General features: G+C 41.5%; 1 pseudogene across 1 annotated transcript; it reads right to left on the bottom strand.

Annotated features, from left to right (window-relative positions):
• Positions 1-11,564: 11,564 nt before the first annotated feature.
• On the bottom strand, positions 11,565-12,012 carry LOC311620366 (large ribosomal subunit protein uL15-like; annotated as a pseudogene). Its single transcript has one exon. The product of its transcript is annotated as a large ribosomal subunit protein uL15-like (transcript).
• Between the last annotated feature and the right edge of the window lie 3,326 nt (positions 12,013-15,338).

Genomic DNA, 15,338 nt, shown 5'->3' with positions numbered 1-15,338 from the left:
GTGAATGAAGTAAGTGGGGATGAAATGACTTGGGATAGCACTTGATTTAAAATATTTTAGTTTTCAGCATGGGAAAATCTTGAAAATGATTGAATCTGATTAATGGTTATTCTATACTATTGATTATACATTATATATATACTGGAGGGGCCTGGTGCATGGATTTATGCACCAGTGGGGTCCTTTGGCCTGGCCTGAGGGGATCTGGCTGAAACCAGCTCTTAAACATCCCCCAAGGGGTCCCAGATTTCAAGAGGGCAGTTCTTGGGTGATGCACCCTTGAATGGGGCTCTCTCCTCTCTGGTTCCAGGTGTGTCACCTGAGAACCACAGCTTCCAAGTCACCGCAGCTTATCAGCTCCTGCATTGAGCATCTGCCCCTAATGGTCAGTGTGTGTCATAGCTACCAGTCAGAGCATCTGCCCCCAGTGGTTATTGCGTGTCATAGCTACTGGTCAGACAGTTGGACGGTCGCTTAGGCTTTTATATATAGAGATAGTATCTTCTCTATATCTATGTGTTTGAAATGTTTTGTAATATAAACATTTAAATATAAAGAAAATGACAATGATTTGTAGAAAGAAATAAAATATGTAGCCTGGATATTCCTGAACCAGGAATTCAACATGGAAAGCTAATTTGATTTAAGACTACTGGGAATCCTAGCAAGGGGAATTAGCTATAGGCTCCAGGCTTAATGGCTACAATCTCTGGGGTCATTTCCATCAAGGAGATCCACTTCTTGTGGGACTTGGCAGTGCTCCCATTCCTCAGACGTGTTTGGAAAGACACTGGCTGTTTCTGAGCTGCCCTAGCCTGGATAGAAGCTCAATATTCTGGCTCTTAGTCCAGTGTTCTTGTAGGGCTTTATCTGTGTTTAAATCCAGAGCATCACCTCACTGCTATATTGTTGTGATTACTATTATTTTTGTAACATACTGATATGTTACACAAAAGATTATTGTTCTATGTACAATACAAAATGACTAAACCATCAATTTCTGTTTCCACATCTTTCTCCAAACAATGGATTTGATTTCAGCTTACTAAATTACAACTCTAATAATGCCTCACCATCATAAAAATACTCCCAGAATATCTTTGAACACCCCAAAACTCTTCATTTACTCACAGCTTCTTGCTTTTACTCCAACAGATAACTCATTCATTCCTTTGCACTCTCAGAGGATGGCTTATTAAAAATCTTAAGGGAAAAAAGATGAAAAAAAAGAGGGGAAAAAAACAACCAGAAAAACAAAACACTTGTTCCCTGCCACCCAGCCATGTTGCAGATGGAACTGTCCATAATCCAGCACAGAGCACAGTTAAAGTCCAAATAGCCCATGACCTCCAGAACAAGCCTGTCGTCTGACAAAATCAGAACCAACTGTCCTCACGTGTCTACTGACGAGTGAGTGCAGGAGGGATCGTTTTTAGAGAATGAAGGCTTGCTTCAAGAGAGCAGAGTGAAAGCTCCGGAGGTTTATGAGTCTGAGCTCTCCCTGTGACTTACATACTCCTGGACTGCGGTCGTGGTTCCCCAGGGCAACCCGGGCTACCGCCAGGAACTCCTCTCTCCCCGTCTGCTCTTCTGTCCCAGGACCAGTTCCAGGGACTGTCTCAAAGACTGAGTCATCTGGTGCCTGCGCTCAGGGGCTTCTCCCATCGCACGCTCTGTCCCCCAAGTCAGGCACTTAAATCCTTCTCCAAGCAGGGGCAGCGGTGAGGGTGAGAGGGGTGTGACAGTTGCTGCTATTGCTGCCACCAATGGCAACAGCATCTGTTTCTCCTGCTTCCAGTTTCTGGTTTTGCTTTAGGACCTCTGAACTGTTGCTTCAGCTAACTCTCCTGCTGGCACCGCATTCTATCAGATCTCTTCGGCGTTGAAACCTGAGAAGCAGCAGGGTACTGTGAGAATTCCTGATTTTGAGGTTTGACCTGCTTGTCCAACTCTGGCCAAGCGGCAGCTTCAGGAACGACAGAGACCGCTAAAGGGAAAGGCACTAATGATAACTGTGGTTTACTAATTGTGCTCAAAGGCGTAATTTAATTGGATCCTATTTCAGATCTGTGAGATAGTTATTAGTCCTATTTGGAGAGATAAAAAACTAGGGCACTGTGAGGTTAAGTAATGTGTTTACAGCCACAGAGTTAATTGGCAGCAGGACCATAATAACTGAAGGTATTCTGTTTCCTAGAGGAGTTTATCTGTATCAAATCCAAGAATTTACTAAACTGTAGAGGAAGTAGGGGAAGAGAGAGAGAGAGAGAAAGAAACATCAATGTCTGTGGGAGTGGTGGGGTTGGTGGGAATTGGATGGTGGAAGATTTTTGTTTTTCATTTTAGACACATCTGTGCACTCTACATTTTTAAAACACGTGCAAGTATTACTTCTATAAATTAAAAAAGTTTTAAAATAAAAAATACAAAAATATTCATTCATGAGTGATTGTTTAGTCATATGTAATACTATGCAGGCAATAGAAAAAAATAGGTCCATCTATACAAATTTTAAGTAAGAAAAACAAATTGCAGAAGGATATAATATGATTAGGATAATACCATTTATTTCAACTGTGTGTGTATGTAGATAGGTAGGTAGGTAGTGAGATCAGTATATGTGTACACCACATTGGGAGGATACATATCAAGGTGAAGAGGAGACAGACATTTATATTTCACTAGAGGGCCAGTGCACGAATTCATGCACAGGTGGGGTCCAGCCAGCCCACCCTGATGGAGGCCTATGGGGCCTGGCTGGCAGGTGGAGGGACTGTGGGCAGTTAGCCTGCTGGCCCTGCCCCAGATTAGGGTGTTGGAGGCCGATCAGGGGCTGGGGTGGTGGGCCCAATTGGGGCCTGGATCAGGCTGGTTGGCTCCACAGTGCACATCATAGCTTCTGGTCATTCTGCTGTTCTGATCGCTGAGCTTTTATATATATCAGATTAATGCCTAGTGCATGAAATTCATGCATAGAGGGGGGTGGGGGGGTTTCCCTTAACCTGGCCTGCACCCTCTCACAATCCAGGTCTGCCATGTGGGATTGGACCTAAACCGGCAGTCAGATATCCCTCTCATAATCCGGGACTGCTGGCTCCTAACAGTTCGTCTACCTGCCTGCCTGATCACTCTAACCACTCTGCCTGCCCGTCTGATCACCCTTAACCACTCACCTGCCTGCCTGATTCCCCCTAGCTGCTCGCCTGCCTGCCTTATCACTCTTAACCGCCTCTGCCTTGGTCTCCACTGCCGTGGCTTCATCTGGAATGACGTCTGGAAGATCGTTTGGCTATCCACTCTAATTAGCATATTATGCTTTTATTATTATAGATTAGAGGCCTGGTGCATGAAATTCGTGCACTCAGGAGTGAGGTGTCCCTCAGTCCAGCCTGTGCCCTCTCACAGTCTGGAAGCCCCACAATTGATAGCCCTGCAGAAGCAGGCCCTGCCCACCCGCCTCAGCACAGCTGGCCGAACAGCTTGGGCCTCCTCCCACGATTGATCCCCTCCTCCCGCGATTGATCGCCTCTGTTCTGCTCACCCTCTGCCCTGTTGGTTAGTGGCCTGGGCCTCCCTCTGTGGGATGATCATGGGGCAATAGCCAATCCCCCCGACTCCTGACCAATCGCATTACACCTACCTTGGCTGGCCTGACTCCAGTGTGTGTCATAGCGTGGTCATCTGGACAGTTGTTCCGCTGTTCGGCAGTTTGGTCATTTTACACATTATGCTTTTATTATTATTGATAGATTATATCTTTCCATGCCTCTCAATTTTGTTTTATTTTTTTCAAGAAGCATGTCTTGAATTATGAATGTGTATGAAATATTCTGCTGGTTCAAAGCTTAGTGATTGCAGGTGTTTCCCATTTCTCTTTTTGCCACAGAGGAGCCAAGTTTGACTGTATTGTTTACATAGGAAAGTCAGGATCTTACACTGACTTATAGCAAGGAAACTACTGGCTTCTCAGCATTTTTTTTTAAAAATCAATCTTTATTATTCATATTATTACAAAGGTTACTCATTTCTTCCCCCCTCCACCAGGTTCCCACCCTACCCTCTGCCTTTTCCTCACCCTCCATTGTCCTCATCCATAGGTGCACAGTTTATGATCAGTCTCTTCCCGCATCCACCACTCCCCTTTTCCCCGAGAATTGTCAGTCCACTCCCCTCCCGTATCTTTGATTCCATTATAATCAACAGTTAATATTGTTCATCAGGTTTTTTAATTTCCTTGTTTTTTTTAATTAATAAGCTTTTATATTTTTAAGAATAAATTTTAAAATCTAATAATTTTAAACCTTGTTTTTTCTGCCCTGGGAACTGGCTTCTCAGCATTTTTATAAAAGCGAAGTTAGTGAATTGAATTGCTCTACTCTTGTGACTTGATGTCATCACAGAGCTGACCAAAGCTGATTCAAGCTGCTTTTTGAATATTGTTAGATTTCCTTTCTCTGCTTGGTTTTGAGCAAATGTCACCAAGTTGTATGTGGGATTCAAATCCCCAAATCCAGTATCTGATTATTGTAACAAGGTATCCCTCCCATTATTTGGAGGCCTTACTAACCCTGATACTTCTTAGAATCCTTTTAGCACTTCAATTATTTTTGTTTTATTTTACTGTGTAAAGAACACAACCTGAGATTTACCTGCTTAACAAAAGTTTGTGTACAAAAATTTTGTACCGGAGGCCTCTAGAACTTAGCTTTTTTTTTTTTTTTTTAATCTTTATTGTTGAAAATATTACATATGTGCCCCTTTTACCCCCATTGACCTGCTTCTAGCCCGCCCTGCCTCCAGCCCCAGGCCTTCACCACCTTATTGTCTGTGTCCATGGGTTATGCATGTATGCATACAAGTTCTTTGGTTTATTTTTTTTTAATGAAAGAAGTTAAATTTATATACACCTTAAGATAAGTTGTGATATTTTAGTAAAAAGAATGAATTCTGCAAATTGGAGAGATTTTACTGATATGAAAACTGCCAGTCCATCTGGCTCAGAGGTTGAGTGTCTACCTATGAACCAAAAAGTAACGTTTCTATTCCTGGTCAGGACATATGCTGGGGTTGCTGGCTCAATCCCCAGTATGCGGTGTGCAGGAGGCAGCCGATCAATAATTCTCATCATCGATATTTCTATCTCTCTCTCCCTCTTCTTTCCTCCCTGAAATTAATAAAACATATTTAAATATTAATTTAGTGTATTCAATTTACTTAATTGGTTTAAGTGTTAATTTTTCTAACAAAATTCAGTTAGAGGATGAGTGATATAGTTATGGCCTGGACAAAGATGATAAGTGTGGTGTACTTGGTAGGTTTGTGTACTTCTCAGAATTTATCTATTCTTTTGACTAAGAAAGCAGGATATAGTTCCTGATTATCTTACTGTTCTGGCTTAACAAAGTTCACAGAATATAGGAAGTTCTGCCATGTCCAGTGAGTTAGGCAGATGTAATAGAAGGCACACTGGGTTGACACATACTTTCATCATAAAAGTTTTCTGGTTGATCCTCTTCATCTTCATCAGGAAAAGCACATAGGGAATAGTAAGTTTTCACAGAAATCCTTACATGCAGGCAGTTTAGAATCTCTGATCGTTACGGAACATTTTTATGTCCATTTTATTGTCCTTGTGTCCATACTTCCAGTCCATATGCTATTGTATCTATGCTTCTCATTTCCCCAGGCATTTTAGTTCCAGGCAAGACCCTGGCAACATCACCAGTTAAAATAGCTCCAGGTCTCCTGTGGGTTTTCATTTGACCATAAGTAGCAGGTTGGCCTTTAAATCCTTATCTTTTCTTTGCTTCCTTGTAAACCTTTACCAATAGTTTTTTTTTGCTGTGACATTCATGTACTGCTTGGGGTGACAGTGAGCAGCATAAAGAAGAATCCTGGCTTTACTGCAGCGTAATCTGTTGCATGGAAGATTTTAACTTTCTGTTTTGGAGGCAGATAAAATTCCAACATTAAGTGGGATTGCTGGGTCATATGGTAGTTCTATTTTTAATTTTTTGAAGAATCTCCATATTGTTTTCCATAGCAGCTGTACCATTTTGCATTTCCACCAACACTGCAAAAGTTTCAATTTCTTTACAATATTGCAAAAACACTTTTTGGGCTTTATTATGTTGAGGCAATTTTCTTTTATTCCTACTTTGTTTATAGTTTTTTTTATTTTATCATGAAAGGGTGTTACATTTTGTCTAATGGTTTTTCTGTATTCATTGAAATGATCATGTGATTTTTATTCTGTTAATGAGGTGTATCACATTAATTGATTTTCATATACTGAACCATCCTTGCATCACAGGGATCAATCCCACTTGATCTTGTTAATGTGATCTTTTTAATGTACTGCGGGATTCAGTTGCCAGTATTTTGTTGAGGATTTTGCACCTCTATTCATCAGGGGTATTGGCCTATAATTTTGTTTTTGTGTGGTGTCTTTGTTTTCAGGGTAATGCTGGCCTCATAAAATGAGTTTGGAAGTGTCCCCTCTAATTTTTTGGAAGAATTTGAAAAGGACTGATGCTAATTCTTCTTTTAAAAAAATGTTTTTTATTGATTTTAAAGAGTGGAGGGAAGAGGGATAAAGAGAGACATTGATGTGAGAGAAACTTCCAACAGTTGCCTCCCAACCGGGATCAACCCCCAACTGGGATCAACTCCCAACCCGGTCATGTGCTCTGACTGGTAATCAAACCAGCGACCTTCCAGTGCACAGGATGATGCTCAATCAACTGAGCCACACTGGTCAGGGCAACATTAATTCTTCTTTAACTGTTTGGTAGAATTTGCCAATGTAGCTATCTGATCCTGGAGTTTTCTTTCTTGGGAAAGTTTTGAGCACTGACCCAATATCCATACTAGTTATAGATCTATTCAGATTTTTTATTTCTTTATGATTTAGTCTTGGTAGGTTTGTGTGTTTCTAGGAATTTATCTATTCTAATCTATGCTGTTTGTTGGCAACTGTCAAAATGTTCTCTATATCTATGACTTTTTAAATTATTATTTTTAGATTCCACATATAAGGGAAATCATATGGCATTTGTCTTTCTTTTTAAAAAAATATATTTTATTGATTTTTTACAGAGAGGAAAGGAGAGAGATAGAGAGTTAGAAATATCGAGTCATCAATCAGCTGCCTCTTGCACACTCCCTACTGGGGATATGCCCGCAACCAAGGTACATGCCCGTGACCGGAATTGAACCTGGGACCCTTCAGTCCACAGACTGACACTCTATCCACTGAGCCAAACCAGTTTCAGCAGCATTTGTCTTTCTTGGTCTGACTTAATTCACTCAGCATATCCATGTTGTTGCAGATGGTAAGGTTTTCTTCTTTTCTTTTTTAATGGCTGTGTTATATTCCTGAGCTTGTTGTCTTGTTTTTAACAGGTATTAATAAAAGTTAATGCTTTTAAATATGCTAATTCATCTAGTAAGTTAAATGAATAGTTTAGAAAAATACTTTAAGATGAAGATAAGTTAATTATTAATTTTAAAGACAGGGCACTTTCATTAAATAATTGAAAAGATGTTGACACGAAATTTACAGGAAGGCCAAAGACTAGGGCAATAATTTTAAAATGACTTGATCCACTGGAATTTTTAAATTGAAAAAGGAATTAGAGACAGAGCTGTGTAACTTGGTCTCATCATGTTACAAATAAATTGAATTTGTATATTTCTTTCTCATCATCTGGCCTGGAGAATCTTTGGAAATTATTCATATTTAGCAACAGAAACACTTCAAAGAGAATAGTTTAAATAAGAAATAAGGACTTTTTAGAAGCTAATTCATGTTCTACTTTTAGCAATTCTGAATGAAACATGATTAAAATAACTAAGTAGTTTAAATAAATTCATCCTAAAAGGGAAACTGAGGACTGGAAAAATTTATGCTGCACATCCTATATAATAAAAGGCTAATATGCAATTTGACCAAACAGCGGAATGACTGGTTGCTATGACATGCACTGACCACCAGGGACAGATGCTCCATGCAGGAGCTGTTCCCTGGTGGTTAATGCATTCTCACAAGGGGAGGGCCGCTCAGTCAGAAGCCAGGCTCCAGGCTGGTGAGCGCAGTGGTGGTGGCAGGAGCCTCTCCTGCTTTCAAGCATCACTAAGGATGTCACCTGATGGCTTAGCTGTCAGAAGGACATCACCTGAGGGCTCCCAGACTGCGAGAGGGTACAGGCTGGGCTGAGGGACTGCTCTTAGTTAATAAAATTCCACTTTCTGCATCACATAGAAAGCGAATAAAGCAATAGTGTTGGTGCCCTTTTTGATATCTACACAGTAATATGAACAAATTAATTTAGTAAAAACCCTGAAGTTATGGTTTAGGGCTTTTTAAAAAATTGTCTTTTGGCTGAGACCGGTTTGGCTCAATAGATAGAGCGTCGGCTTGGGGACTGAAGGGACCCGGGTTCGATTCCGGTCAAGGGCATGTACCTTGGTTGCGGGCATATCCCCAGTAGGGGGTGTGCAAGAGGCAGCTGATCGATGACTCTCTCTCATTGATGTTTCTAACTCTCTATCTCTCTCCCTTCCTCTCTGTACAAAATCAATAAAATATATTAAAAAAAATAAAAAATTGTCTTTTGAACCACCATAAACATATGGGAAAAAAAAGGATTTTAAAATGTAAAATTCTTCAAGCAACTCAACACCAAAAAACACAATAATTTAATTTAAAAATGGGCTAAGGACCTGAATAGATACTTCTCCAAAAAGGACACACATATGCAAAGATGCTCAATGTCACTAATCATCAGAGACATGCAAATTAAAACCACAATGAGATTATCACCTCATACCTGTCAAAATGGCTACCATCAATATATTAACAAACATTAAGTGTTAACAAGGATGTGGAGAAAAAGGAACCCTTGTGCACTGCTGACAGGAATTCAGATTGGTGTAGCCACTGTAGGAAGCAGTATGGAGTTTCCTCTAAAAATTAAAAATGGAACTGTCTTATGACCCAGAGATTCCACTTCTGGGAATATATCTAAAGAAACCAGAAACACTGATTTGAAAGAATATATACACCTCTATGTTCATTGCAGCATCATTTACAATGGTAAAGATTTGGAAGCAGACCAAGTGCCCATCTGTAGATGAGTGGATCAAAAGTTTGGTACATTTTACACAATGGAATATTACTCAACCATGAAAAATAAAGGAAATCTTGCCTTTTTTGAGAGGATGGACCTAGAGGGTATTATGCCAAGTGAAATAAACCACTAAAAATAGACAAATATGATATGATTTCATTTATATTTAAACTAACCATCAAAATAGAAGCAGACTCATATGTACAGAGAACAGACTGACAGTTTGTCAGGGTGGTGGGGTGGGAAGCTGTGTGAAATAGTTGAATGTTTCAAACAAAAACCAAAAACCAAACCCAAACCCAAAAACCTCATAGACACGGATAACAGTATAGTGATTACCAGAGGGAACGGGATGGGAGCAGATAGAAGAGGGCAAAGGGGGATAAATGGTGACAGAAGGAGACTTAGACTATGGGAGGTGAACATACAACATACAGATGAAACCTTTTAATCAATGTAATCCATTAAATTCAATAAAAAGTATATAAAGATGTAAAGTCCTTTGAATCAATAAAATTTTGCCACTACTTTTAATAATAGTTCAGAAGCACTGATATTTCTAATGATTATCACTCAATATTATGAACGTTTACTCATGAATAACACCATGAGTCAGACATTATAATACTAAAAGAAAAAGAACGTAAGACACCTCATTCTCCACCTCTGTCCCCCAATAAAATCAAATCATTGAAAGTGGCATTGATGGTCAATAAAACCTTGGTTTGGTGGTGTTCTCCGTACTCCAGGACTTGATTTTCTAACTGTGCAAGCCTGGAACTTCAGCTGCCAGCTCAGCCAGTGGAGCTTTACCCCTAAAAAGAACCTTATTTTAGGACATTGATTTGTACAAAAGAAGTGAATTTGTAATAAAACATGTGATTTCCAAACTCTGATATTTATTTAAACCTTTTAGTCTCCCTTATCCCACCATGGAAATCTAGTTAAGAAATAAATTATGGTTGACAGGTTATTTGAGAAGTCTAAAGCCTATTTAAGAAACTGTAGCCCTGGCTGGTGTGATTCAGTTAGTTTTGTCCTGTGCACTGAAAGGTCACCGGTTCAATTCCCAGCCAGGGCACATGTCCAGGTTGCAGGTTTGACCCCTCATCTTGGTGCATATGAGAGACACTCACAATGACATTTCTCTTCTTCCTTCCTCTCGCTTTAAAAATCAATTAAAAAAAAACCTGTACGGTAGGAATAAACTTTGCTCTACCTTTTAAGATTGTTGGCTGTTGTAATAATTGACACAAGACAGATTAATAGGAAAAAAACACACAAATTTAATGACATGTATACATATAGGGATGCCATATACAGGAGAGGTTTAGGGACAGAAAGGGAAATGAGGCATTTTCAAGCTAAGGGTGTGATAAGGCACCTGGGAGTCTTCAGAAGGGAGGAAGAATCATTTTCAGGATGACAGGAAGAGCTGATGATTGGTAATTAGATGTTTGCTCTGCCCTATAGATTAGTCATAAAAAGCTATTTCTGGTGATAACTCTTATTGTGGACAACGCCTCTAATTTAAATTCTTTAGGAAGAGGTAAAAGTTTCTCATGAACCCTCATCTCAATTGCTTTCAGCTCAAAAATAATTCACATGCCAAAGTGCCTGTTCTGAACTCCTTCCAACATTAATGAGGTTGGTGAACATATTAAATCAAGGCACTAATAACAGAAATAATATTTATTCTGGCACATAGCAAGTACTTGGAGACTGTTATTGTTTGCAATGGTGCCTCACAGCTTAAAAATCTTCTCCAAATGTTCTGTGGAGTGTTTGATTCTCACAAGAACTATGTCAAGTGGTTTTATGCCTTGTTTACTGATGGGAAAAACAGCAGCTCAGAGAGATTACGGGGCTCGACTAAAATCTCATAACCGATACAGTTGACATCTGTTGCTTTGATTGGGACAATTTCCTTCCTTCTTTTTGTAACAGGACTCTGATTTTCCTTTAAGAAACTGCCCTGCACCAAAACCGGTTTGGCTCAGTGGATAGAGCATGGGTCTGCGGACTGAAAGGTCCCAGTTTCTATTCCGGTAAAGGGCATGTACATTGGTTGCGGGCACATCCCCGGTAGGGGGTGTGCAGGAGGCAGCTGGTTGATGATTCTCTCTCATCGGTGTTTCTAACTCTTTATCCCTCTCCCTTCCTCTCTGTGAAAAATCAATAAAATATATTTAAAAAAAAAAGAAAAAAAAGAAACTGCCCTGTGGTTTTATATAACTCCTAGCAGGGTTGCCAGTTAAGAGACCCTGCCTCCCTGTGCTAACATGTGACCCACACGGGCTCATGAGAACTCTCTACATCCCCCGGTTGCAGAGACTGGTATACAGGTAGATATGGGATCCAAATATGAGTTATTTTTATTGATTGATTGATCTTTCACTTGTGGACATTTTATGAACTTCCCTCCATGTGGCTTCAAACTACGAGGACACAGGCCCCGCCAACACCCTGAATCTTCTCCTTGGCTCTTCTGGTAAGAACTTGGCCTTCACAATGACAGGCTGCTTTGGGAGCTTTCCCTTCCCCAGAACTTTGTAGCAGCCCGATTGCACCACACCAACGATAGGAGCAGCTCCAGTCTTGTTTTGGCAGCATTTACCTGCGTCTGCTTTCTGACCAGAGTCCACAGTTTATTAAGGTTGACAGTTGGGCAAAAAGCTCTGGTTCCTCTTTAAGTGGTAATGCCTCATTTACCAACCTTCCCAAAGTAGCGTGGGTGATATTTGTCGAAGCTGATTCTATGATGACACAAGCCACCAGCACTCCCTTGGCCTTCCGGGTGCTTCCTGTGCTTGTCAATAGGACTGTGGCTGTGGCTCACATGGGCCTGAAGTTTCTGGGTCTTCCTCAATCTGGATGACATGTTGGTGGCCAAGATGCAAGAGTGAGTTTTTATTTTTAAATAAATAAATAAATTCTAGGAGTGAGAGGGCTTCACTTGAGAGATGTAAGGAGCATGAAATCTTGGAGCTATTTTCCAGAGAGGACTGCTAGAGTAAAGCTAATGCAGGGGAAATCCTAGTGGGGGGGGGGGGGGCGGGAACAATATATATATGTACATACACACACACAGACACACACACACATGTATATATACATATGTATATGTATATATACATATGTATATGTATATATACATATACACATACATACATACATACATACATACATACGTATGGTAAGAGAGAGAGAGGGAAAGAAAGTGGTGGGCCGACACTCTAACCACCAAGCAATGCTGGCCAGGGCAAGACATTCTGATTTTATTTGAGGAAACGTAGCTATGCCTGAAGCTGGCCAGATCAACTCTTGAATTTTCAAGTTCAGCGAGTCAGTGAATTCCTTGTTTTGTTTAAATAGGTTTGGACTTGCCGAAACCGGTTTGGCTCAGTGGATAGAGCGTTGGCCTGCGGACTGAAGGGTCCCAGGTTCGATTCCGGTCGGGGGCATGTACCTTGGTTGCGGGCACATCGCCAGTGGGGAGTGTGCAAGAGGCAGCTGATCAATGTTTCTAACTCTGTATCCCTGTCTCTTCCTCTCTGTAAAAATCAATAAAATATATTTTTTTAAAAAAAATAGGTTTGGACTTCGTTACTTGTAACCAAAATATCCTAACTAGTAAATATCTTAGTTAGTAATGAAACATGTCTTTTGACATCAAATACTTGGGTATTTCCATGCTGCAACCTTCAGAAAGATGTCCGTACATATAAATTTCAAAACTCTATGGGAGATTAGAGAACCTGCCTCTTTTCATTAACACACACACTACTTTAGGTACCCTTCAAGTTTTCACTTAAAAAATCTGTCAAGAGAATGAGAAGAAAAGCCACAGACTTGAAGAAAATATTTTCAAAAGATATACCTGATAAATGGCTGCTATCCAAAATGTTAAAAAAAACACAACTCTCTAAAAGTCAAGAAGAAAACAGCTTTATTTAAAAATGGACAAAGGATCTGAACAGAGACCTCACCAAAGAAGATACATAGATGACAAATAAGCATATAAAAAGATATTCTATATAATATATCACTAGAAATTACAAATTAAAGAAACAATAAGTTACCACTACATCCCATTAGAATGCCAAAATCCAGAATATTGACACCAACAAATGTTTTAAGCAACAGGAACTCGTCATTAATTGCAAATATTTATTGAGGACCTATTATGTGTTCTTTGTGAATAACAGTTTCTATTTGGAGTTTGCAATATAATAAAGTCAGGGGAAATGACTAATACAAGAATATGTTAAGTGCTAAATAGCAGGAGGGCTCTTTGTATTGAGAAAAAGTTATTACTGTAATTTCTGAAAGTTGAATGGGAGGTAGAATTGTGAATGATTTTAAATTCAAGGTATTATTTAGGCTGAGCCTTGAAAGATGAGTAGGTCATTGGATAGAACATCCCAGGCAGAAGCATGAGCAAGAGCATTGGAGACATTCCATGCTTGAATGGAACAAAGGATGGTTGAAGGGTAATGCATTACTTTCCTATTGTCATGGTAACAAATTACCACAAACTTAAAACAATACAAGTGTTATTATCTTACTAGAGGTTTGGTGCATGAAAATTTGTGCACTGGAGGGTGGAGGTGTCCCTCAGCCCGGCCTGTGCCCTCTCACAGTCCTGGAGCCCTCAAGGGATGTCCGATTGATGGCTTAGGCCCACTCCCCAAGGGGAGGCAACTGGCAGCTGATCAGGGGATGGCACAAGCTGGCCAGTGGCTGGCCCTGCCCCCCACCGCCATTACATGTGGCCTCCCGCCATTGCTCTTCTGCCCCCATTGCTGTCCCCTCCCTCTGCCAGCTGGCACAAGCCTTGGCTGGCCTGGTGCCATCTACTCACTGGTCCTGCCCCCTGCCAAATGGTTGTCCCGCCATTTGATCACTTTTCATATTATGCTTTTATTATATAGGACTAGAGTCCTGGTGTACAAAATTTGTGCACAGGAGGGGGATCCCTCAGCTCGGCCTCCACCCTCTCCAATCCAGGACCCCTAGGGGGATTGCCTCTTACAATCTGGGACTGCTGACTCCTAACCACTCACCTGCCTGCCTGATTGCCCCTAACCAACTCTGCCAGTCTGCCTGATTGCCCCTAACTGTTCCCCTGCTGGCCTGATCACCCCTAACTGCCTCTGCCTTGCCCCACACCCAGGACCCAGGATTTTCTCCTCTGACAGGTTGTAGAAGCACCCAGGACCTGGGCCAGAATTTTCTGGGCCAGCTGCAGCCACAGGTGACTTAAAAATAGTCACTGCAGGTGACTGTGGGTGGGCAGCTTTGCACGGGCTGCAGCTGCAGGCACTGGTGCTGGCACCTCGGACTGCAGGGCAGGCAGCTTGTCCTCTCAGGCCTCAGCCACAGGCGTCTGGGACTGCAGGGCAGGTGACTTGTTCCTCTCCAGGGCCACAAGTACAGGTGCAGCCGCTGGCACCCGAGACTTCGGGGACCATCCAGCATGCAGATTGTCCTCCCTCCCCCCGCACCCCCCCCCCCTTCTCCTCAAGCCACAGGCACAGGCACAGCTGCTGGTGCCCAGGGCCACAGGGCATGTGGCTTGTCCTCCAGGGGCCGCAGGTGCAGATGCAGCCGCTGACTCCTGGCTCTGCGGGGCATGCGGCTTGTCCCTTTCTTGGGCCACAGACTGGCTAGTCTCCATTCATCTCTTGTAACCTCATTTGTGCCTGGCTGGTCCCCATCCTCTCTCCCCAGTGTTGAGTGTCTGAGCCTTCTGGCCTGATGGTGAGAGGGCTTGACGACCATTTGCATATTAGCTCTTTATTGTATAGGATAGTTCTGTAGGTCAGGTCACACTGGGATAAAATTAAAGTGTCAGCAGGGTTCTAGAGGTTCTAGGGATAAGTCCATTTCCTTCTATTTCCCAGCTTCTAGAGATCTCCACAATCCTGGCAGATAGCCACTTTCATCTCTTTTCAAAGCCAGTAATGTTGCGACTCTCTAACTTTTAAAGTCTACCTCCCTTCTGACTCTCCTTTTCTGCCTCCATCTCCAGTGTTGAAAACCCTTGTGATTGATTATATTGGGCCACTCAGTAATCCAGGATAATCTATTTTATGTTATGATCAAGTGACTAGCAACCTTAATTACCTGCTTTGGTGAAATTTAACATAGGAACAGATTCTGGGGATTAAGACTGTGGACATCTTGGGGTGAGGTCATCATTCT

The sequence above is a fragment of the Pipistrellus hanaki genome (genome assembly GCF_964339955.1).
Source record: "Pipistrellus hanaki genome assembly, chromosome: 1".
Classification (NCBI taxonomy): Eukaryota; Metazoa; Chordata; class Mammalia; order Chiroptera; family Vespertilionidae; genus Pipistrellus; species Pipistrellus hanaki.
This window is presented reverse-complemented; position numbering and strand designations above follow the sequence as displayed.